Below are 24825 nucleotides of genomic sequence, written 5' to 3' on the forward strand. Positions count from 1 at the left end.
AATTACAATTAAGTATCGTCATCCTATTCCTAGACTTGATGACATGTTGGACGAGCTTTATGAGCCGTCATCTTCTCCAAAATTGACTTGAAGAGTGGATATCATCAGATTCGCATGCGAGAAGGTGACGAATGGAAGACAACCTTCAAAACAAAGCTAGGTTTGTATGAATGGTTAGTGATGCCTTTTGGTTTAAGGAATGCACCTAGTACTTTTATGCGACTAATGAATCATGTTCTGCGATCTTTTATTGGAAAGTTTTGTGTTGTGTACTTTGATGACATTTTAGTTTATAGCAAGACTTTGCAGGATCACGTAGAACATCTGAGAGCTGTATTGCAGACTTTGAGAAAAGAAAGATTGTATGGTAACGTAGAGAAATGTGTGTTTTATACTGACAGACTTACATTTCTTGGTTACATTGTGAGTGCACAGGGTGTTGAAGTTGATCATGAGAAAATAAAGGCAATTCAGGAATGGCCACGACCGACATCGATTACTCAGGTTAGATCATTTCATGGTTTAGCTAGTTTTATCGACGGTTTGTTCCTAACTTCAGTTCTATTACCGCACCCTTAAGCGAATTATTAAAAGAATTCCACTTCTTGTGGGTAAAGAACAAGAAGATGCCTTTCTGAAAATTAAGGATTGTTTAACAAAAGCACCAGTGTTAGCCTTACCTGACTTTGATAAAACTTTTGAAATTGAATGTGATGCTTCTGGAGTTGGTATAAGCACAGTTTTAATACAGGAAAAGAGGCCAAAATGTTAAAGGGCCCAATTTGTAAACATCTTACTTGTTTAATTTAATTTTTTTTAATCTTTAGGAGCATTACATGTAAAATTCGGCCCAAAACAACCCATATAAGTGCATGGCCGAATTTACCTTGTTATTTTATTAATTAGGTTTAATTTTTATTAGTTACTTGTGAGATTAGGATTTGTTGGAGGCCTATATAAGCATTGGTCAGCCACCCTTTGTAAAAATCATCTTATTATTATTTTTCTATCAAATTTCAGATTTGTTGAGTGCAGAATTTTCTTTGGGGTTTTCTCCAAGAATTCTCTCTTGAGTTTTCTTTAGAAGTTGTTTTAACAATCTTTTGATTGTGGGAGCCATCTTCAACCTTCTTCTTGCCATCGATATTCTTTGGAGGGAGATTAGAGCCGTTTGAAGGAATTTGTGAATTCTTTCGGAATTCAAGGGTTCTTAGGACTTTTCTTTAATTCCTTGCTGTTCAATTTATTTTCTTTATTATTGCTTGTGCCGATTCTTCTTCTAATTTTCTTTGCTGTTTTTGTTTGTGTTTCAGCCTTGATTAAACTCCAAGAACTCTTCGTTTAATCGATCCCTTTATTGGCAGCAACTATTCGATCCAAAATCCCCAAAATTTAGGGTTCTTGCCATTTTTTATTTCTTCTTGTTGGGTGAAATTAGGCTGCTGGAATTTGGGCATTCTTGGCGATTCAAGTTATTGATGATTAGCACTCTTTCTTTACTTCCAAATTCGTTCAATTTCATTAATTTCTTTCTTTTCTTTTGTCGCCCAAATCCCTAATTTTCTATTAAAGATCTGATTGATTTAATTCGTTGCTGTTTAGTGTTCTTGAACAGATTGACTTGTGGAGAATTGATCTTGGAGTTCGATTTTGTCTTCTTGAACTACGAAAACATCTATTCATTCGTTCTTTGTGTCTTGCTGTTCATTTAATTGAATTTGGGGATTTAATTCCAGATCTGATTAGTTTAATCTTGTTCTTTGTTTTAATTTCAGATCTGTTCGTTTAGAGCTTTCGTAGGAGTTTCTCGTGACTTGGCAACTCGATCTTGGTCCGCGCCACCCGTATCATTTGGTATCAGATTTTGGGCGTTTTGGGTGTTCTTGGTTGATTTCTAAACTGATCTCTATTTTTAAAGCACAAACAGCAGTTTTACCCAGAAAAATTGTTCAAAAAAAATTCATTTGGGTGGGTAAACGTTGTCCGATTGATCTGAAATTTTACATACATATTTGTGGCACTGTGATTGAATATAAAAAAATTATTTCCACAAAAAAATCAGTCAAAAAAGTCAAAAAATAAAAAAGACGAAATTCAATAAAAAATTAAAAAAAGATTCAGCGGGTTGAATTTGGTGCCCAAAATTTCCAGATCAAAAATTAAATATTTAAGGACATTCCAGATTTAATTTCGTGATTTTTAGAGATCGGGAACACCTCGAACGAAGTTGTCAAGTTACTCCGCAGTTTTTCGGGTTTTCTGGTTTTAGCAATTTTTATTGATTCTTAGCTGTAGGTTTTCATTTGTTTGCTTTTTATTCTTCTGTTACGTTATCTAACACCTTCTTGTTTCTTGTGTTAGTAGGATTTACACGTGTGCACAACTTCTTCCTCGGTGCAACACGAATCAATTGGTGTCTCGTCGGTTTTTGGCATCCTAGTGCAAATTAGGATTCTTTGGTAGTTTGGTTCATACTCTCTAATTGGTTGATATAAACTCGATAAAGAACTCACAAGATTGAATTCTACCTCATTGAGAATTTGAATTTTCTTTTGAGTGACTAACGGTGAGGTTTGCTAACTTTTATTTTTGAGTGTTGAGTGTTTATTTTGCAGCTTTTTGGGAAGATGTCTAAAGATGACCATAATGATACACTTATGGAAGTCCAACAACAGTTAGAAGGACACGCTGCTGCAATCACACAAATAAATGCTACCCTTCAAGCATTGAATACTACTTTGAATGAGGTACGAATGAATCAAGAACTTCAATATCGAGATCCAATCGGGAAGATAGGAATAATCATTACAGTGCGGCCCTCGACGTGTCCCTAGATTGGATGATGATTTTCATGATCGTGGACAACCTTCTTTGGCAAAACCGAAATTCACAATTCCCCAATTTCGTGGTAAGAATGATCCCGACGCTTATTGTGAATGGGAATCTAAGATTGAACTCATGTTTCGTATTATAAATGTCCGGATGATGAAAAGGTAGCGTTAGCAACACCGAATTTTCGATTATGCATTAAGTTGGTGGACTCAACTTGGGGTAAACCGCCATCGAATTGTGAAGGTGAGATTTTGACATGGGATGAGTTGAAGCAGATTATGCGTAAAGGTTTATTCCACCTCACTACTATAGAGAAATTAAAACAAAGTTGAGAAGACTTATCCAAGGTAGTAGGACGGTGGATGAATATTTTAAAGAGATGGAGATGCTCATTCAGAGAGCTAATGTGGAGGAAGATGAAGAAACAACTATGGTTCGATTCATTGATGGTTTGAACAGCCGATAGCTAATACATTAAGGCTACAAACTTACATTGATTTGGAAGAAGCAGTTCACAAAGCCATTGAGATCGAGCAACAATTAAAGGAACAAAGGTTTGGGTCCTTCTCTACTTCACAATATTATCGAGGTAACAATTCCAATTCGATTTTAAGAGTTCAAAACCACCTTTTGTTACTAACAAGTCTTCTTTGAGTAATGGAAGTAAACAATCGATTGGAAGAAAGGGCTCTGCTAAAACGCAAACACCTTCTAAGCAGCCCAATTTAGGTGATTCGAGTGCAAAGAGGACTCGTGAGATTGAATGCTTTAAGTGCAAAGGGTGTGGTCAGTATAGTAGAGAATGCCCTAACACGAGATTACTTCTTCTAAAAGATAACGGTGAGTACACGTCCGACTCGATAATCTGAGATCCGGATATGCGAACTTGTGGATGGCGGTGATAATGGCGACGAGTTGGTCGAACCACCAAAGGAAGGGACTTTGCTAACTTTCAATGCCTTGTAGTTCGTCGAACCCTTAACATTCGGATGAAAGATGATGATAGCCAAAGGGCCAATATTTTCCATTCTCGGTGTTTTATTAAAGGTAACTTATGTTCACTCATTATTGATAGTGGTAGTTGCTCAAATGTGGTGAGTAGCTATTTGGTTGATTCTTTAAAGTTACCTTGCACCAAACACCCTAAGCCATATCACCTTCAAGTGGCTTAATGAATGTTCGAAGTTAAAGTTACTGAAACAGTCCTTGGTCACTTTTAAACTCGGCAATTATGAGGATGAAGTATGGTGTGATGTAGTCCCAATGCATGCGCACACTTGCTCCTTGGATGACCTTGGCAATTTGATCGTGATGTTACACACCAAGGTAAACTTAATCGATACTCCCTTGTATTTAAAGGTAAGAAATTCACTTTTGCTCCTTTAAATCCTCTTGATGTATATAAAGATCAATTGAGGATGATAAAATTTTGTGAGGGGTAAGGGAGAAAGAGCAAGTTCAAAAGACAGAGAGAAAAGAGGCTAATAGTAGTGGAAAAGTCAAAATTTAAAAAGCCCAAAGGTGAGTGAACCCTCTAGTGGTAAAATGAGCGGAAAAATCTTTTGGCAACAAAAAAGATGTGAAGAGAGCCCTACTTAATAAAATGACCTTGTATCCTTGTGAGGTTTAGGCAAAATTATTTATCTTTATCTAACATTAACGAAAATCGCCTAGTATGTTTCAATCTCTTTGCAGGATTATGAGGATGTTTTAGTGAGGCCCTAAAGGTTTACCACCTTTACGAGGATAGAACATCAAATTGACTTAGTACACGGAGCTTCGATTCCTAATCGACCAGCCTATAGATGCAATCCCAGGAGACAAAGGAATTGCAAAGGCAAGTTGAAGAGTTACTAGACAAAGGGTACATTCGTGAAAGCCTAAGCCCTTGTCTTTGTTCTGTCCTATTGGTACCAAAGAAAGATGGTACGATCGAATGTGTGTTGATTGTCGCCCAATCAACAAAATAATGATAAAAGTATCGACACCCAATTCCTAGACTTGATGATATGCTTGATGAATTACATGGTTCATTATATTTACTAAAATTGATTTAAAAGCGGCTATCATCAAATTCGAATGAGGAAGGGATGAATGGAAAATGACCTTTAAAACAAAATTTGGATTGTATGAATGGTTAGTTATGCCTTTCGGCCTTACTAATGCACCTAGCACATTTATGAGATTAATGGATCATGTTTTAAGGCTTCACTTGGGTAAATTTGTAGTGGTTTATTTTGATGATATTTTAATTTACTCAAAGACTTTAGATGATCATGTTTTCCATGTTCGAACTGTTTTGGATATTCTCTAACCGAAAGATTATTTGCCAACCTTGATAAATGCACATTCTCATTGTGATAAACTAATATTCTTAGGTTTCATAGTTAGTGCTCAAGGTATTCATGTCGACGAGGACAAAGTCAAGGCAATTAAGGAGTGGCCGACTCTAAATCGATGGCGAGGTGAGATTTTTCCATGGTTTAGCTAGTTTTATAGACGATTTGTGAAAGATTTCTCTACTATTGCTGCCCCATTGACAGAGGTTATAAAGAAATCGTGGGTTTCAAATGGGGTGAAACCCAAGAAAAGGCCTTTCAAACTCTAAAAGTTAAGTTATGTTCGCTCCTTTGCTTAAATTACGATTTTGCTAATACTTTTGAGCTTGAGTGTGATGCTGTAGGAATTAGAATTGGCGCCGTTTTAATGCAAGATAAGCAACCTATTGCTTATTTTAGTGAGAAATTGAACAGTGCACAGTTAAATTACTCGACTTATGACAAAGAACTATTGGCATTAGTTCGTGCACTTCAAGTATGGCAACATTATTTGCTGCCTAATGAGTTTGTCATACATACAGATCATGAGTCTCTTAAATGGTTAAAGGGACAAGGTAAGTTGAGTAAAAGACATGCCCGATGGGTAGAATTCATTGAAACATTTCCTTATGTGATACAATATAAAACAGGTAAAGATAATGTAGTTGCAGATGCTTTGTCTCGACGATATGCTTTAATGACTACATTGAATGCTAAAGTCTTAGGGTTTGAACACATTAAAGAATTATATGATGCTGATCTTGATTTGACCATATCTATAAGAATTGTGGACATACTACTTTTGAAAAATTTTATCTTGTAGATGGCTTTCTTTTTCAGTATGAACAGGTTATGCATACCAAAGTGTTCCATGAGAGACTTATTGATTCATGAAGCCCACAGTGGAGGTTTAATGGGACATTTTGGAGTGGCCAAGACACTAGATATCTTGCACGAACACTTTCATTGGCCACATATGAAGAAGGATGTGGAAAAGGTATGTTCCAAGTGCATTACATGCAAACAAGCAAAATCTAAGGTAATGCCTCATGGCCTTTACACTCCTCTACCGATTCCTACTTCACCTTGGGTAGATTTATCCATGGATTTTATTTTAGGTTTGCCTCGAACAAAAAAGGAAGAGATAGTATATTTGTTGTTGTTGAGGTTTTCAAAGATGTCACATTTTATTCCTTGTCACAAAAGCAGATGATGCTACACATGTGGCGGACTTATTCTTTAAAGAAGTGGTAAGACTTCATGGCATCCCTAAAACAATTGTTTCTGATAGAGATGTCAAATTCCTTAGCCACTTTTGGAAGGTATTGTGGGGTAAGCTTGGTACTAAATTGCTTTATTCTACTACATGTCACCCCCAAACCGATGGTCAAACCAAGTAGTTAATCGAATCTTAGGGACTATATTACGAGCTATGGTGGGAAAGAACATTAGAAATTGGGAAGAATGCCTACCATTCGTTGAATTTGCATATAATAGATCTATTCATTCTACAACTGGTTATTCCCCATTTGAACTTGTTTATGGTTTTAACCCACTAACGAGACTTGATCTTGTGCCATTACCTCTTGAACATGTTACAATTTAGATGGCGAATGAAAAGTCGAGTTGGTGAAATCCTTACATGAGAAGGCTAGACAATGAATAGCCAAAACAAATGACGCCAACACCAACAAAGCAAACAAGGCGCAAATGGGTTGTACTAGAACCCGGAGATTGGGTTTGGGTCCATTTGAGGAAAGAACGATTTCCTACAAAAGGAAGACTAAGTTGGACCCAAGGCGATGGGCCTTTCCAAGTACTCGGCGGATCAACGATAATGCCTATAAAATTGATCTACCGGTGAGTACAATGTAAGTTCTACTTTTAATGTGGTGACTTGTCCCCATTTGATTTTTGATTCGAGGACGAATCTTTTTGAGGAAGGGGGGAATGATACGAGTCATAAAGGCCCAATCCAAGTTCAAGAACGTGATGGGCTCAAATTGCCACAAGGCCCAATAACAAGATCAAAGGCCCGACAAATGCGGTCCAAACTAAATGGGACCATTCAAGAGCTTGTTAGCAAGGCCTTAGATGCATACACGAGAGAACAAGAAAATCACGATTCACTTTCTTGTTTTCAAGAAAATCAAGATTTCAAATCTTGGAAATCTTGGTCCAAGAAACCAAATCTTGCAGCCAAAACGCATTGGATCTCCATTACGAGCATCAACGACCCAATTTTGGTAGGAGATGGATCACGAGCCCAAATTCTTGAAGGCGAGGCCCAATAACCAAAATTTAGCCCAATCAAGAAATTTCTTCATACTTAGTTGAAAAATCAGGCCAAAATGTTAAAGGGCCCAATTTGTAAACATCTTACTTGTTTAATTTAATTTTTTTTAATCTTTAGGAGCATTACATGTAAAATTCGGCCCAAAACAACCCATATAAGTGCATGGCCGAATTTACCTTGTTATTTTATTAATTAGGTTTAATTTTTATTAGTTACTTGTGAGATTAGGATTTGTTGGAGGCCTATATAAGCATTGGTCAGCCACCCTTTGTAAAAATCATCTTATTATTATTTTTCTATCAAATTTCAGATTTGTTGAGTGCAGAATTTTCTTTGGGGTTTTCTCCAAGAATTCTCTCTTGAGTTTTCTTTAGAAGTTGTTTTAACAATCTTTTGATTGTGGGAGCCATCTTCAACCTTCTTCTTGCCATCGATATTCTTTGGAGGGGAGATTAGAGCCGTTTGAAGGAATTTGTGAATTCTTTTGGGAATTCAAGGGTTCTTAGGACTTTTCTTTAATTCCTTGCTGTTCAATTTATTTTCTTTATTATTGCTTGTGCCGATTCTTCTTCTAATTTTCTTTGCTGTTTTTGTTTGTGTTTCAGCCTTGATTAAACTCCAAGAACTCTTCGTTTAATCGATCCCTTTTATTGGCAGCAACTATTCGATCCAAAAATCCCCAAAATTTAGGGTTCTTGCCATTTTTTATTTCTTCTTGTTGGGTGAAATTAGGTTGCTGGAATTTGGGCATTCTTGGCGATTCAAGTTATTGATGATTAGCACTCTTTCTTTACTTCCAAATTCGTTCAATTTCATTAATTTCTTTCTTTTCTTTTGTCGCCCAAATCCCTAATTTTCTATTAAAGATCTGATTGATTTAATTCGTTCTGTTGTTTAGTGTTCTTGAACAGATTAAACTTGTGGAGAATTGATCTTGGAGTTCGATTTTGTCTTCTTGAACTACGAAAACATCTATTCATTCGTTCTTTGTGTCTTGCTGTTCATTTAATTGAATTTGGGGATTTAATTCGGATCGATTAGTTTAATCTTGTTCTTTGTTTTAATTTCAGATCTGTTCGTTTAGAGCTTTCGTAGGAGTTTCTCGTGACTTGGCAACTCGATCTTGGTCCGCGCGCCACCCCGTATCATTCACACTCTTGGCTTTTCGGTTTGGAATGTTCACACACAATGACTCTTTGAAACCGAGTGTTCACACTTCATTTGGCCATTCAAGTCCCTTTTAATTGCTGGTCACTTTTCAGCAAAAGCTACAAATTAAATGAGCTTATTTATGCACATTGACCGAATCTAGCTCATCCATGCACCATTCAAGTTGTCCAAGGTTCAATGTGAATTCTAGAAGCTTTCCAAGTTCAGCCGAACCTAGCCAAGCCATTGAAGAATTCATTAGCTTAATTTTTAAGAAAATGTATGTGACTATTCGGCTAACTTAGTTGCTGATTATAAATAGCTGAAAATTCAATTTGTAAAGGACTTTTTGACATTTTAATTATCGAATTGCTGCCAAATTTGTGAGGCATTTTTCTCTCAAATTTCGTTCGAGACCCGTAAGACTTATCTAAGATTTTAGTGGCGTCTTTCCGAGTCTTTTCTGAACTTATCACTCCCTAAACCCGAGTGTGGCGTTCACCTTTGATACCTTTGGTTCATACTTTTCTAAGTATTGGGTCAAGGTCCTTTTCAACCATTTCCAATTCATTTAGGTCCTATAAGTTTCGGGTCGACACTTTTCTTTAGTGTTGGTTCACTCTTGGCCTTTTTGAACCATTTCCATTTTCGTACCAAATCCATTACCATTTCGTTTCAAATCCCTTACCGTTTCATACCAATTCCCAAATACCAAAACGTACCCAAAACCAAAGACCATTTCTTAATTATCCTAAACCGAACTCGTCCATTCTATTCATACCATTTCGACTTAAACCAAATCCACATCCAACTTTGCACGAACTTATCTTAGTTCTTTGAACACAAATATTTTCTAACTTCTTCTCGTCTAATCTACTTCTTCGTTTACGATCGGGAACTAAACGACTCGGGTTCAACTACTAAACCGAGATCGTATTACATGGTGCTTGTGAAAAGTACTTTCAGCATGAGGGCTATTTATTTCGTGAAGGCAAGCTTTGTGTGCCTCAAAGTTCTGTGAGAAACGTCCTTGTAGAAGAAGCTCATAGCGGAGGACTTATGGGCCACTTCGGAATTGCTAAAACTTTAGCAATATTGCATGAACATGATACGCCCCGACCTCGGTGATGAGAGTCGAGTCGTTGATGTGCCCGATCGTTAAAATTAAGGAGTATGAGTTGAGGTTTTCAAGTCGGGTTGAAAAGAACAAATTGGCTGGAAACAAGAAAATATTTAAGTGATTAAAGGATGGATAGGGTAGGTTCGATTTCAAGGCTGAAGAAAGAACTGATATTATATGCAATATCGACCCAAATCTTACGTTAGCTTGAAATGATGAAAAATTGTTAATCGTGACCCAATATCTATGAGAGATAAGAACCAACGATATAGGATTGAACGCCACACTTTAGTAAAGTGATAAGTTCGAAATTGACAGGATTGACGCCACAAGAATGTCTTGATAAGTCAATGGAGTCAAGAGAGAACAAAGGGAGTTGAAATACTCACCAATTGAACAAAAGTTCATAATTGATCAAAGTCTCAAAATTAGTAACCTTCAAATGATTACAAAAACAACAATTTATAGGCTGGATATGTTCCAGCCGAATGGACTCAAAGCAATCAGCTTAATTACACTTAATTGAAATCAAATGGCTGTTGAAATAACCAAAAAGTCATTTGGAAGCTTCTATGCATAGGTGACACCAATGGGCAGGTTGTTTAGTCTTCCAATTCAGCTAATAATTGCACTAATGAGCTGAAATGATTTTGTTCAATGTTTGTTTAGCTGAAAACATTATGAGCAGCCTTTAATTCCTCCTTGGGCAACCAAATAAGCAGCAGCCAAATTAATGGTAGTTTAAGCACACGAACAGCCCAAGTGTGTGAACACTTGATCTCCAACAGCCTCCAAGTGTGGATGAACGAAAATGAATAGCTCTCATGGTGTGAAAATGTTTTGTGAGATGAATGGTCTTGTGTGAACAACTCTTTGTCCATTGCTCTTCACGAACAGCCACTTGGAGAAGCTAAAAACTACTGCTGGATTTTTAATTTAGCTCATGGTCCATTGAGCTTTACGAATAGTCACATGAGGAAAAGGAATCATCAACTCTCTTCATGGCCAATCCATGCATGTACCTGAAAGCAATTTAATTCAGCAACTTAATTCATGTTAGGACACATTTAAATTGACAGCAACAAGACACATTAAATCTGCTCATTAATTCAGCTGGACTAAGAAACATTAAAATGATGTAATAAGTGAATAAATTCATGTCATGTGCTAACTAAGACATATTAAAACATGTAATTAATTTGCCTAATCTAAGACACATTAAAACAAATAATAACTTAGACACAAATTTAATTCAACAGCAGCTAAGACAAATTAATTAGAATATGAAATTAATTTGTCTCCACTTTAGACACAATTTAATCACTTCTAATTAAAAAGTCCAGAATTAAAATGCAATTTAATTATTTAAGCTGAATAAACTAATTTGCATTTATTTTATTCCAGCAACTAAAATTATAAAACGCAAAGTAAGCTCAAACAAGCAAATGAGCTCAATGAGCTGGAAACGAGCTGAATTGAGCTCAACGAGCTAAGATTAGGCTTCATTTTGCACTTGGGCCCCTCAAGCTTTAGCCACTCTTGATGACATCGAGTTGTGTTGAAACATGATGCGACCAGGTTCGCATCATTCCCTCCCTCTTGAAGACAATTTGTCCTCAAATCGGGCCACTTGCTCGAGAAAAATTTTCAAGTTCTCGAACCCTTTTGTTCATGATCCGAATAAAATCATTTCCAAAACTTTGAAAATCACAAATGGTTCGAGAAAGAATTGAATTATTTCCACGCCCTCCCTCTTTTGGAGGGAACCATTCCGAAGTGTCACCTACACAAAAATTAAATAGATTAGTGACACTATGGTCTATATTAAGTTCACAAGAACTTCTTAAGATCTTATGCAAAAATTGAACCAACGAACCAGTGCCGGAATCAAAAGTAAAAACCGTTCTTACCTTTTTCTCCAATGGACACAAACCTAAATCACAAGTCAGTCGAAAAGCATAATCTCGAAAATCAGAATTGCAAAATCCAAGCCTTTTTAACAAGAACAAAGAATAATAATCTCCGGGGTCAAAGACAAAGCTTCCTTTTGTCATTTCAATTTGATACTCACCTTGATACTCACCTTGGCTTGACGACAACTTAAGAATATATATCCCGGGTTTAAAAATGCGATTTTCATTGGTCGTTTCGTAACACAACAAAAATTTCTTCTTCACCAAGACATAACACATGTCAAGCAAATAGGAGTTAGGCATACATACATTCAAGCAATCGTACCCTTCATATTTCATTCGCACACGTAAACAAGGAAGTTTCACACCACAATTTAGATAATTCACATGATCAACACAAGCAAACAGATTAGATAACAACTTTTCATCACACCATCCCAAATTTTGTTTGTGTTGTTTTAATCTTGCTTCATCATCAAACTTATCAACAACAGAAATATCATGAGGAAAATTCTTCAATCCATCATTCCAATCAAAGTCATCACCAATCAAAAATTGATACTTAGACAAATCAGAATAGGAAAGTCTTTTACTAACTAAATCTTTGGCAATCTCACAATTATCATGCATATGAATTTGTTGAAGCTCGACTAGCATAGAACCCTTACCGTGCTTACCTTTAGGCGCTAGTGGATTAGGGTCATCTACGATCTTACCTTTCTCGACTAATTGAAATCGTCTCTCCTCAGAAAAGTATTGAAGTTGAAATTGATCAATGGAATTTTGAGAAACCTGAAAAGTAGAATCAATACAAGGAAAACTCATAGGATGGTTAGTAAAAACACTCCTTGCTTGTTCATTTTCATCTTTTTTGCTTATTTCTTTTTCCAACTCATTTTCAAATCCTCTTTCTTTTATCACATCACTCATTTCTTTTGTAATCTCATTTCTTTCTTCAATCTCACTCTCTTTTTCAGTTTTCTTTTCTTTTTCACACTCGTTTTTATTCTCAATCTCATTTTCAATTTTCTTTTTCATCTCACACTCATATTCTTTTTCTTTCATTTCCTTTTCTTTTTCATTTTCTCGCTCGCACTCTTTTTCTTCTTCACATGATGTTTCAATTTCATTACAAAAGTATAAATCATCAAAATGAGAAGCCTTTCGTTGAGAATAAGAAAAGGTTTCTTCATACAAAAGACGATCATCTCTTTGTGATAAATCTTCCGTATTCGAGTACTTTGACACTCTTAAAACACGTTCGCCTCTTCGTAAATAATCCTTTGTAGATGAATAAATTGAGGCACTTGTAGAGACATGTTTACCTTTTCGTTTATCATCTCGGAAGGACTCAAACTCGGAGTTTACTTCTCTTGGTCTCGAACGCCTTGTTGAATAGAAGTCTTGATAAGAGTCTCTTGTCGTGTAGTGTCGTCGGGATGATCTTAACTCCGTCTCTTGACTCGATGAAATTTGCTTTCGTTGGGCTCTTTTCTCTATTCGATCCAAACGATTATGCAATTCATCAAATTTTGATTTCACCATTCTACGCACTTCTTGCATCAAATATTGGAATTCTGATTCGAAAAATTCTTCTTGAGACATGATTTAATTGCTCACCACAAAAATCTCACGTTTCACTCGCATGATATTTTAGTTAAATTAGTTATTTACAAGCTTAATTAATTTTCGTTATTAAATTGGTCTTAAATCTGGTCAAACTTAATTATGCATGATATTTTAGTTATTATGACATGTTATTAATTTTGTCTTAATTTATACAGCTTATAAATATGTTTTTAAGCTTGTTTTTAATATGTTAACTTTATTACTTGTTTTAATTATGTCCTAAGGCTGCCGAATTTAATGTGCAGCATTTTAATGTTAATTTAATGTGTCTAAACATGAATTTGAATTATTCAATGAATGTTGCTGCAGGCACATCATCCATGAACGTTTTTGGAGCATGAAAGGTATTAAAAGAGGGTACATGAAGGGGACGGCACATGCATGAATGGGAGAATGAAGTTGGCTGCTGTTTGAAGTCTCCTAAGTGACCATTCAGCCGAATTTATTGCTTACACACTGTTGAATACATCATGGCTGTTCGGATCAAGGTGTTCACATTCAAAGACTCTTCAAAACTTGGTTTTCACACTCAAAGTGACTACTCAGCATCTTCTTAATTGCTGGTAATTTTTCAGCAATAGTTGCCAATTAAATGAGCTCCTTGAAGCACATCAACCGAATGTAGCTGCTGCCATTTACTCCCTCAAACTCCAAGTTCAATTGTCCATCTAGAAGGTGACCATTGGAGCTCCAAGTTCAGCCGAATCTAGCTAGCCCATTTAAGTAATTCATTTGCTTAATTTTTAAGGAATTTAAGTGACCATTCGGCTAGCCTAGTGGATTATTATAAATAGCTGAATTTTCACTTTGTAAGGGACTTTTGACATTTTAATTAGCGAATTGCTGCCAAATTTGTGAGGCATTTTCTCTCAAATTTCGTTCGAGACCCGTAAGACTTATCTAAGCTTTTAGTGGCGTCTTTCCGAGTCTTTTTCGAACTTATCACTCCTTAAACCCGAGTGTGGCGTTCACCTTTGATACCTTTGGTTCATACTTTCCTAAGTATCGGGTCAAGGTCCTTTTCAACCATTTCCAATTCATTTAGGTCCTATAAGTTTCGGGTCAACACTTTTCTTTAGTGTTGGTTCACTCTTGACCTTTTTGAACCATTAACATTTCGTACCAAATCGTATTACCATTTTGAACCAAATCACCTTACCAATTCGTACCAAATCGTATTACCATTTTGAACCAAATCACATTACCATTTCGTAACAAACCCAGAACCGAACTCGATCAAATTCAAACCAATTCTTTCTCATCTAAACCAAAACCATACCAACTTTGTTCATCCGACTTGCTTTCTTTGAACCCAATTTCTCTTTACTTTCTCTTGAATCGATTTATTCAAACATACTTCTTCGTTTACGATCAGGAACTAAACGACTTGGATTCAACTACTAAACCGAGATCGTATCAGAACATTTCTATTGGCCCAAAATGAAACGTGACGTAATAAGGAAATGTGATTGTTGCATCACTTGTAAGAAGGCAAAGTCACAAATCAAACCGCATGGTTTATACACCCCGTTGCCTATTCCTGATGCTCCGTGGGTAGACATTTCAATGGACTTCGTTCTGGGCCTTCCAAGAACCAAAAGAGGGAGAGATTCAATATTTATTGTTGTAGACCATTTTTCAAAAATGGCCCATTTTATACCTTGTAATAAAACTGATGATGCTACTAATGTTGCTAATCTGTTTTTCAAGGAAGTTGTTAGGTTGCATGGAATCCCTCGAACCATTGTCTCCGATCGCGACACAAAGTTTCTAAGTCATTTTTAGAGGATGTTGTGGGGGAAATTGGGCACCAAACTTCTATTTTCGACGACATGCCACCCTCAAACGGATGGCCAAACCGAAGTAGTCAACCGTGTGTTATCAACTTTGCTTCGAGCTATTTTGAAAAAGAATTTGAAGATGTGGGAAGATTGCTTACCTCATGTGGAGTTCGCATACAATCGAACCGTTCATTCTGCTACGAAATTTTCTCCTTTTGAGGTAGTATACGGTTTTAACCCCATTACTCCTCTTGATTTGATTCCTATGCCTTCTAATGAATTAGTACATGTAGATGGCAAAAAGAAGGCCGAATTTGTTAAACAATTGCACAAAAATGTTAAGGATAATATTGAGAGGAGAACCGAACAATATGTTCGAGGGGAAAATAAAGGGCGCAAACGAGTCGTGTTCGAACCTGGTGACTGGGTTTGGATCCACATGCGCAAAGAACGGTTTCCCGATCAAAGGAAATCCAAGCTTCAATCAAGGGGTGATGGCCCTTTTCAAGTATTGGAAGGGATCAATGACAACGTCTACAAGATTGACCTACCGGGTGAGTATGGAGTGAGTGCAAGTTTTAACGTTGCTGATCTTTCTCCTTTTGATGTAGGTGACGATTCGAGGATGAATCGCTTCGAAGAGAGAGAGGATGATATGAGCTCGCCCATGAAGATAGGTGCCGAATCCATGGAGTTGCCTTTGGGGCCAATTACTCGAGCACGTGCCAAGAAGTTCCAAGATGCTTTAGCAAGCTATATTGCTCGATTGTGGAGTGATGGGTTGATTGCCCATAAAATGCCCAGCTCAACTAGCTTGATTCGCACCATCCTACAAATTTTAGCTCGTGTCAGCTTAATTTAGCTCAATTCGGCACTTAATTAGTTCAAGGAGATGATTATATTTATTTTGAATAAATTTAATTAGTTGTGTTAGTTAGAATCAGCTCAAAAATCATTTAATTAAATAAATGTGTCTTAATCTGGACATTCTTAATTCAACTTATTAAATATGTTTTATATTAATACATGCCTTTAATATGTCCATATTAAGTCATAAATTAAATGTGTTTAGTTTAAATTACAAAGTTTTAATGTGTCTTGACTTAGACAAATTTATTAGTGGTCGCTAGTTAATTTGTCTTAGTTAAATTAATGTGCAGATTTTTAATATGTCCATTGATGATTTCATGAGTATTAAACTTGTCTTAACCACATTTATTTGATGTTTTTCAGCTAGCTTAATGGCAAAGGAAGCTCATAAAGAAGGAGCATGTATTTGGGCACATGCATGGACGGCATTTAAAGTGCAGCTGCCTTGTGTTTCCAGCTGATTTTTTTGTGTAGCTCAATGGACTTCAAGCTGATATTTTGAGCTTCTCCAAGGGTCAATTTCGTGGAGAGAAATGGCCAAAAGGTGCTTCATAAATTCCAGCAACTAATTCACTTGGTGGCTACTCATATTCGGCCAAAGAAGCATAATTCTTGAAGCTGTCCATTTCTCTTCTCCATAGCAGCAATTAAGCTATTTTAAAACATTAGTTGAATGTGAATTATCATCCTTAAAGGGGCGAGCCGAATCATCTCTTCTAGAAGGTTATTATTCAGATTTTTTTTGTTGTTGTTTATGAATGCATCTAGGCAATTGCTAGGAAGTTTCCTAAAGAAGCTTAAGGCTTAAGAATCTGATTAGACTATTCGGCTACCTTAGTCCATCCTATAAATAGGCCATGTAATTCACATTTTGAGGTTAATGAACAATTTGATAGCTTTGCTAAATTGTGAGGTTGTTTTCAACTCTCGTTATTCTCCAAAAACTTGTGAGACTTATCAAACATCTTTGTGGCGTCAAACTTGTTTTTGTTTCTTCCCGAACTTATCACTTTAATCCCAAAAGTGTGGCGTTCGATTCATACTAAGGTTCCTATCATCATTGATAGTGGGTTGAAGTTTCTATCCATTTAACAAACCTTCCATCCATCCTTACCAACCTAAGCATTCTCCTAAGTTACGGGTTAACACATTCCTATTGTGTTAGTTCGGCTTTCGAATTCTTAGCCAAATTGCTTCCATTGTTTTCTGATTCATTTCCTAAACCAATAAAACTCTTTTGAGCCTAAATAAACCTCTTTCTTCTAGCCTATTTTGTAAAGCCTCAATTTACTCCTAATTCACGATCGGGCAATTTTTACGACTCAATTCTATCTCGAGGTGAGGGCGTATCAATATAGCTACTGGAATAATTATTTGAGTTAGTTAACTTAGTTAAACATAGCTCAATTAATAATCTCGTTGTTTAAATGGTCTAAAATCTAGACAAATTTAAGTATTCATGTTAATTGTGTTTTTATTGCATGATATTAAGTTGTCTTAAATATTACAGCTTATAAATATGTTTTTGTTATTGCATGTTTTTAATATGTCTTGTCCTAACCGAATTAATTGTCTTCACTTAATTAATTGTGTCTGGTTTTAAGTATGTGTATTTAAATTGTCCAGGTTATGCTCTTAATTATGTTCAGCTGAATGCGAATTAATTTAAGTCATTTCATCTCTTTTGTAGGTTGGCCGAATGTGGGAGAGCATTTAAGCAAGATGCATGCACAACAGATTCAATGAATTTGGCGATACATGCACGATTCTACAAGTAAATGTTCAGCTGATTTCATTGCTCCAAGAAACAGCATAATGTCGTTCACACATGGAGTTCACACTCATGACTATTCTGTTTGGGATGTTCACACTTAAGGACTCTTCGAAGCTGAGCTTTCACACTTCAATTGGCTATTCAATTTCCTTTTAATTGCTGGTCACTTTTCAGCAAAAGTTGCATCTTAAATGAGCTCATTGGCCGAACCTAGCTCCTCCATGCACTTTCCTAAGTTGTCCAAGATTCAATGCTTAATCTAGAAGCTATCCATATTCAGCCGAATTTAGCTAAGACCATTAAATGAATTCATTTGCTTAGTTCTTAAGAATGTATGTGGCTATTCGGCTCGCATAAGCTTTGCCTATAAATAGTTGTTAATTCATTTTTGTAAAAGGACTTTTGGCATATTGTTAAAGAATTGCTGCCAAATTTGTGAGTCACTTTCTCTCAAATTTTGTTCGAGACCCGTAAGACTTATCTAGCTTCTAGTGGCATCTTTCTGAGTCTTTCCTGAACTTATCACTCCCTAAAATCGAGTGTGGCGTTCTCCCTTAATACCTTTGGTTCATACTTACCTAAGTATTGGGTCAAGGTTCCAAATCACCATTTCAAACTCTTTTAGGTCTGATAAGTTTTGGGTCAACACTCCTCTTTAGTGTTGGTTTAACCATGACCTTTTTGAGCCATTTTGAACTATTTCGTATTAAACACATACCATTTCGTACACACACCAAATCCATTTCATTCTGAAATGTATACATTCCATAACCAAACCTAAACCATATTCGACCAATCTTAAACCAAGTTCCTTCTATCTAAACCTCATACATTAACCATTTTTGATTCAAGTCAACCTTCTTTTCGTAAACCCAAACTTAGCCTACTTTCTTTTAAAACTCTAAAGATCAAAGCATACTTCTTCGTTTAACGATCGGGCAACTAATCGACTCATCTCAAACCCCTAAATCGAGATCAGATCATTTGGTATCAGAGCTGGTTAAAACGAGAAGTACGGGCACTCGAAGTTATTCCAAAATACGTACGTAAAAAAATTCACAAAAAAATCCAAAATTAAAAAAAAAGAATATATACGAATTTTTTTAAAAAAAAGTGATTTAAAAAATCGTGATTTAAAAAAATTGTTTGTGTTACAAGTGCTATGAATTGAGAAAGTTGTTTCGTCTTTGTAAGTCCGATCATTTCCCTAATATTCTTCCTTTCATTTCACGCCACACTTAGTCAAAACCATCCTTGTTTCTTTAGCCTACTTATAACCTAACATGAATCCCTTGTAAACCCTTTTGAAACCGACCCCCTGGACTAAGATAATGATACGACCCCGGTTTAGTAGTTGAATTCGAGTCGTTGTTGTGCTCGATCGTGAATTGGAGTAATATTAAGGTTTGTCGAAAATAGGTTAAGAAAGAAGAGATAAAGGCTCAATTTGGTTCAAAGAGGTTATGGAATGAATGGAAATTGTTAGGTGAACATAAAACCAAGTATTCAAGTTGATCTAACACAATATAAGTGTGTTATCCCAAAACTTATACGAATGCTTAGGTTGAGATGGTAACGGTTAGGAAGGTAGGTAATAGAAACGCAACCTCGACCCACTATCAATATTGATAGGAACCTCGGTATAACTTGAACGCCACACTTTGGGTGCAAAGTGATAAGTTTGAAATACAAAAACGGGTTGACGCCACAAGGGTTACTTGATAAGTCTAACCAGTCCTTGAAGAACAATGAGAGTTGAACACGAACTCACAAAGTAAACAAATTTCATATAAGTTTTAAAAATATATTGTCTAACCCCAAAATGATTACAAAACAACTATTTATAATATAAATTCCTAAGGTAGCTAAATGGACTAATAAGATGCTGAATGGTCAGCCAAAATTAAAATAAAAGAGGCTGGAAATTTCCAGCAACCTTCCTAGGACGTTTTTGGGAAGCTTCATGCATGAAGAATTCAATTGGGCAGCTTCTAGATGGAGTCCATTCAGCTGGACATTAATGGAAGTATTGGTGAGCTGAATAAGAGGTCTTGGTTCTGCCAATGAAGTTGAATGCACCTTAATGAAGCCTCCTTGTGAGCTGAACAGCTTGCCCATTTTTAATGACGTTTTGGGGAACTCCAACAGCCCATGGTGTGAACATCAAATAGGAACAGCCTTGTGTGTGTGAACTCATGAAACTGAATGGCCAAAAGATAGCAAAAATTTATTTATCAGCTGGGGCGTCCTCCAAGGTAATTAAAGAGCTGAATTGAGTTGCTTGGAAAGTGAAAAGAAACTCCCAAAAAGGCCCTTGCTGTTCATGAAGGAATGCATGGAGGAGAGTAATCAGCAGCAAATAAATGCCGTCCATGCCCAAATTCCTGCACCAAATTAAAACAGCCTTTAATTCTTGTTTTAAGACAAAATAAATACATGCAATATGGCCCATAAATTTGGCAGTAGCTTCTTTAATGAATTCCAACATGCTTTCTTCAACATCTCATTGAATGCTTGTCTTTGCTGCACATTAAATTCGGCAAGCATGCACCCATTAAATATGTCCATTAAATGGCCACATGAAAAAGCACCAGCAACTAATTAATGCCGTTCCTTGCATGTAGAACAGCAACTTAAATGCATGTCTCCTTTGCCATTAAGTAGTTGTTTCCAGCTGAATTAATTACCTGCAGACACAAAATAAATTCGGTTAAGACATAAATTAAACCTCATTAAATTCGGTTGTAGCAAAACAACTTAAATGATGTAATGACAATTAAATTCAGCTGGACACCTTAAAAACATACATTAAATTCAGCCAAACATGTAGTAGCAGCATTAAATTCGTCCGAGCATATTTATAACATGTAGTGGCGACATTAAATTAAATCGAGACACATTTATAACATGTAGTGGCAGCATTAAATTCGACATATTAAATAGATGTAATAGCCTAGACATATTTATGCTATGTATGAAAATAGGACACATTAACAAAACATAAAAATAAAACATATTTAAAACACCTAATTAAAATGTCCAATTTTAATAAATTTAATACTAACACTTATTTGAGCTGGAATAAATAAATAAACTAACTTATTCAATTTGTTTCAGCAAATAAAATTATAAGAATTAAAATAAACTCAAATTAAGAAAAATGATCCCATTGAGCTGGAAACGAGCTAAACGAAGCTCAGTGAGATGCAATTGAGCTAATTTAGCTCGCATGGGTGTGCAAGCAATACTTATGGAGCTGGTCCAAAAATGTGCCCGGGGCGTGGTCGTATCAGATAATGTCACAATGAGTCATTTACGAAATCACGAGAGAAAATTGAGTGGAAAAAGGCAAGAGTGTATGAGCGCATTAGAGTGGAGGTAAAAGCTGAAAAATGAGTGCAAACACGAGTGGGAGTGACACCAACTTTTCTTTTCGAGAGAATTGTGAGGTTTTGCTGTGAGGTTTCCATTTCATGTCGTGAAGCCTTGAACAAAACATGGTAGAAGGAGGTGGAAGACAACCAATCAAAAATGTTTTACCCGGAGGAGGTGGAGTGCTGGATTTGGCTCAACAAGCCATGTTGCGAGAATTCCAATGCTTGCTTCGAAATGAGTTGGAATTATTCAACGAGCGTTTGGAACAAGTCGAAGTAACGAGAATGGACTCCCCAAGGGCCACGAAGAGAACGAGGCCACTTAGAAATCAACCAAGACAATCTCTATGACCTAAATAAAGCTGAAAGTGATCAAGGGTCGAACCTAAGCGAAAGGCGAAGAGGTCCAAGGAATCGAGGCAATCGGGATCGAGGACGAATGGACGATGACTTGAAGAATATTAAACTCTCCATTCCATCCTTTCAAGGAAAGTCTGATCCGGAAGCCTACTTAGAATGGGAAAAGAAGATTGAATTGGTTTTTGATTGTCACAATTATTCCGAGATCAAGAAGGTAAAGTTGGCAGCCATTGAGTTCTCTGACTATGCCATGATTTGGTGGGACCAACTCACTACGAGCCAGAGAAGGAATGGGGAACGGCCAATATCCACTTGGGCCAAAATGAAGGCGGTGATGTGTCGAGGATTCATACCATCCTACTACCATCGGGAACTCTATCAAAAACTCCAAAACCTCACTCAAGGTTCAAGGAGTGTTGAAGATTATTTTAAAGAAATGGAGATTGCAATGATCCGTGCAGATTGCCAAGAAGATCGTGAAGCAACGATGGCGCGTTTCCTTGCTGGTCTCAACCGAGACATCGCCATGTCATGGAGCTTCAACATTACATTGAAATCGTGGACAAGGTACACATGGCCATTAAGGTAGAGAAGTAGCTCAAGCGAAAAGGCACCGTTCGAAGCTATCCCACCACGGGCACAACAAGATGGGTTCAAAGCTCAAGTAAAAACAATCCACCAAATCGTGCCAAGTATCCAATGGTGCCAGCCAAGACCAACAAACCTATTGGCGACACTGGTAAAGGCAAAGCAACCGAGTCTTTTCCCAACCGAATGAGGGACATTAAGTGTTTCAAGTGCCTCGGGATGGGGCATATCGCCAGCCAATGTCCCAACCGTAGCAATATGGTGGTTTGTGTCAATGGAGAAATCGAATTGGAGGAGGAAGAAATTGAAAAAGAAACCGAAGTGTCATTCGACGAGGAAAAAGAAGTAGAACATGCCCTTGATGGAGAACTCCTTGTAGTTAAAAGGAGTCTAAGCATTCAAAGTGTGAAAGACGAGTAACAACAAGAAAACATCTTCCATACTCGTTGTCAGGTCCAAGGAAAACTCTGTAGCGTCATCATCGACGGCGGGAGTTGCACAAATGTGGCGAGCACTCTCATGGTGGAGAAACTAAGTCTAGCAACCACCAAGCATCTGAGCCCGTATAAACTCCAATGGCCCAATGACGGTGGAGAACTAAAAGTGACGAAGCAAGTATGTGTCTCATTCTCCATAGGAAAATATTCCGACGAAGTACTTTGTGAAGTCGTACCTATGCACGCGGGCCACTTGTTACTTGGATGGCCGTGGCAATTTGATCGATGAATGCTACATGACAGGTATACCAATAGGTATACATTCAAGCACATAGGAAGGAATGTGACATTAGCCCCGTTGACACCAAAGCAAGTTTACGAGGACCAAATCAAGTTAAAAAATTTCGTAGAACAAATGAGGGAAAAAGAAAAGTGTGAAAACACAAATGAAAAGAAAAATGAGAAGAAGAAAAAAAATGGAAAGAGAGAGTGAAAAGAATGTGAGAAAAGAAAGAGATGATAAAGAAAAAGCGAGTGAAAAATTGAATGTATTTGCAAAAGGAAGTGATGTTCGAAAGGCGTTCTTGACGAGGCAACCGATCCTTGTACTTATGTACAAGGAAAACTTGTTTAACACTAATGACTTAACCAGAAATCCCCCTTCTTCTGTTGTCTCTTTTTTGCAAGATATCCAACATGTCTTTCCGGAAGATGTGCCAAGTGGGTTGCCACCCATTCGTGGGATTGAGCACCAATTTGATTTTGTGCCTGGACCCGTGATTCCGAACTGACCCGCATATCGGACCAATCCTAAAGAGACCAAAGAGCTTCAACGACAAGTCAATGAACTCATGGAAAAAGGCTACATTTGAAAGAGCCTTAGCCCTTGCGTTGTTCCAGTTTTGTTGGTGCCAAAGAAGGAAGGGACTTGGCACATGTGTGTTGACTGTCACGCTGTAAACAAAACCACCGTTAAATATAGGCATCCCATACCATGCCTATATGACATGCTCGATGAGTTAAGTGGTGCCAAGTTGTTTTCAAAAATTGATCTCAAAACATGTACCATCAAATTCGAATGCGAGAAGGTGATGAATGGAAGACCACTTTTAAAACGAAACACGGTTTGTATGAATGGTTGATCATGCCATTCAGCCTAACCAATGCCCCTAGTACTTTTATGAGACTTATGAACCATGTATTCCGATCGTTCATTAGTCAGTTTTGTGTTGTGTACTTTGATGATATACTTATATATAGTAAATGATTGGATGAGCACATAATGCATCTTAGGTCTATTTTGGAGGTTCTTCGAAAGGAGACCTTATACGCCAATCTTAAGAAATGCACCTTCTGTTCTGACAAAGTGATATTTCTAGGATTCGTGGTCAACTCATTATATGACGTTGCTTATCGAAACAACGAACCTTGAAGGATTGCGGATCTAGGATTATAGCAAACATCCTTTCTGCAGCATAAACAACACACAAACAAAACAAAAGAAAGGGAACAAAATTCAAAATTGGAGACGAAAAACTCGAAAGAACCTGCGCAATAGACTATGCAAACCCGAATCGAATATGTTTCACGTCGAAGGACTTGGACCCTCTAGATAGCAATCTAGGAACCCTAACTATCAAGGAAGTTTTGACACGACAAACTAAGTCTGTAATGTCTAACCAGATTACATTGTTCGAACAACTATTTATAAGTATAAGGAAGGGGTTGTCGAATTTGAACTTGTGGATGTAAATAAAGAATTCAAATTTGAATATGAATGAGTTATATCCTCTCTTGGCGCCATCAAATACCAGCCACACATTTAATATGTGTGAAACATTTGACCTCTTTTTCTTATCCAAAACGTTTGAAATTAAAACATTTGAACTCTTGTTCTTATCCCTTTGAATTTGGCGTCATATGTAGAGAAGAGGGCTGATTTTAGCCACACATGCACACACATGTGATACGACCCGATCTTGGTGATGAATCCGAGTCGTTGTTGTGCCCGATCGTGAATTGGAGTAATATTAAGGTTTGTTGAAAATAGGTTAAGAAAGAAGAGATAAAGGCTCAATTTGGTTCAAAGAGGTTATGGAATGAATGGAAATTGTTAGGTGAACGTAAAACCAAGTATTCAAGTTGATCTAACACAATATAAGTGTGTTATCCCGAAACTTATACGAATGCTTAGGTTGAGATGGTAACGGTTAGGAAGGTAGGTAATAGAAACGCAACCTCGACCCACTATCAATATTGATAGGAACCTCGGTATAACTTGAACGCCACACTTTGGGTGCAAAGTGATAAGTTCGAAATACAAAAACGGGTTGACGCCACAAGGGTTACTTGATAAGTCTAACCAGTCCTTGGAGAACAATGAG

The sequence above is a fragment of the Gossypium raimondii genome, unplaced genomic scaffold, assembly GCF_025698545.1.
Source record: "Gossypium raimondii isolate GPD5lz unplaced genomic scaffold, ASM2569854v1 Contig00298, whole genome shotgun sequence".
NCBI lineage: Eukaryota > Viridiplantae > Streptophyta > Magnoliopsida > Malvales > Malvaceae > Gossypium > Gossypium raimondii.